This window comes from Amphiura filiformis, chromosome 3 (genome assembly GCF_039555335.1).
Source record: "Amphiura filiformis chromosome 3, Afil_fr2py, whole genome shotgun sequence".
In the NCBI taxonomy this organism is placed as follows: Eukaryota; Metazoa; Echinodermata; class Ophiuroidea; order Amphilepidida; family Amphiuridae; genus Amphiura; species Amphiura filiformis.
The window spans coordinates 65,496,130-65,498,504 of record NC_092630.1 but is presented as its reverse complement, the minus strand read 5'-3'; positions in this window follow the sequence as shown (position 1 = coordinate 65,498,504).

The following is a 2,375-nucleotide window of genomic DNA, read 5'->3' as shown; positions in this document are numbered from 1 at the left end:
AGTGACGTTAACTAGGCAATTGCCTATACTTCTAACATACACTACTTGTGGAGGTCACGCGTCAATTGTGAGAGCTCTGTGTATTGTGTATAGTAAAACTGCACGGCCGATACACGTGTATTGATTTTCAGACGATAAGGTCTTTGGATACATGATGAATATCTCCCAACATTCATGAACCAATTGTAAGGCTAATGTGCTGAAAGAAAATGATCATCTTAAGTGAGCGTATTGAACTTCAACCGTGCGTTTTGAAATCAAAACTGACAAAAATTCAGCTTTTATATGTGCAGAACCAAAAAAACAGCTGCCCTCATTAGTAAACACTCGGGTTACGGAGCATAACACGTTAGGCCCTCCACATTCCAGAAAAATACAGAACTATTTTTTGGGATTAAAAAATATTACCAAGTTCTGACAAAAATTCAGCTTTTATATGTGCAGATCAAAAAAATCAGCATAAAACGTGATTTTTCCAATGATTTGAATTCATAAATTGAAATTAGACTTTGTACAAGTCTTTAGACTGGATTGTCGCATCATATGAAAAACATCCTAAAAACACCCAAACGTCGGTATCGTCCCTATTTTCTCTTTCTCCCTCTCCTCTCTTTATCCCTCTCCCTCCCGGCCGGGATATCCCCTTCTTTCTCTCCTTTTCTTCCCTTCTTCCCGTCCCCATTTTCCCGCTAGCTCCGTGCCCAGGTGCCGGGCAGGGCAGTCTGCCCCCTGCCCCCCCCCCGCTGGCTACACTAGTGTCAACAAGCAATGCCGGTGAAAGTGGTTCAAGTGCCTGAAGAAAGAAGAAAAGAAGGATAATAAAAATTCCCTTTAAAAGGGAAGGCCAGCCTCAATGCAGAAGAGGTCTTGTAAATCGTTTGGGTCACCGTGAAAGGCATTTTTTAGGATCACGCTTACATCCATGTTACATGACAGTTCACCAAACCATCAATGGCGAGAACATGCACACTGAAACAAAAAAAACATTAACTCCTATAACTCCTGTCAACTCTTTAATTCATTACTCCAAATTGTTCTGTATTTTGTCTTTACTGCTTTTTACCCATGCTTGTTATTAAAATCAAGAAATACACTGCAGTTGTTAGTTAATTCGCTATGTAAACTCAACTTACATGCACATTTTATTTTAAAATGATTTTATATTATTTCGCAATGTATAGTTTACTATAAAGTAGATAGTGGCAAGCACATGATAAAGGACTGATCATTCACTACAATCTTCACTTCTAAACTGTATTTTTTGAATGTGTTGATTGTTAGTCCGAAACTCCTGCAAAGCTATGGACATGGCATCTTACCTACTCCATTCTGTAATAGTCTGCATTGTGTGTTTTCTCAGTCTTCAATCATTTTGTTGAATGTAATTTTATGAATCAAATAAAAAGATAGAAATTGGCCTCACTTTAGTTATGTGTCATTTTACAGTATTTATAATTTATAAAGTAAGACAATAATTTATTTATTTTCTATAAGTGCATGTCAAAATATGGGATATATTGTTCAATATTATAGCTAGCCCCTAAAAAACTTTATTTTCAATCGGATTTTTTCCATTTAAAAAGAAAAAACTGATGTTAAAGATAGCAATAATATCATCAATAACATTTTGAGTCAATTTTATCCATAAAACGATACAGGATAGGATAGATAATTACTTTGACTTCAATGTGGTCCATATAATGAAGATTTTGATTCTACAACATTATTAGATCTGTTATCAACATATCAATTATGCACTCACAGGCAACCAAACATCATGCTATGCTCAGTAGTCCACTGATATGACCTCGTGATCATTCCCCGCTTTGACCATGTCATTTTTTGATATGCTGATTGCTGAACAAGTTTATGTTTATATGTGTAGGCCTAACCTATGATAACTTTTTAAGTCATAATTAATTCAAACATAACTTTGGCAATACTCAATCGTTTTCGTTCGTTGAAACGGCAAAACATAGGCTACTTTCTTTTCCTTGCAAATCGAATTAGCAGACATCAAAAACATTTCCACCACGAGAAGTAAAAAAAAAAATTCATACCAATAGAAGAAGGCTATAATCTTAGCTAATCTTTAGTGTACACAAACCCCATCTCAGAATTAGGTACCAGCCCTATGGGCTGGCGAAAATGCGGAAGCCTTGAATGAACGCTAAGCTTTAAAGTTGCAAAGGCCTGATTATACATTTTGATGATTATTTGATGGTGTGTGCCCTTGCATTCTAAAATCTAACGTGCAGTTTGTGAAATTTGCGACTGCGAAAGTCCGTCACGTCGTCAGGTCGTACGTACAACTACAATGTCGAACTTGCAAAGCAGATACAAATTTTAAATAAAAATTGAAACCTTAGCTTAGT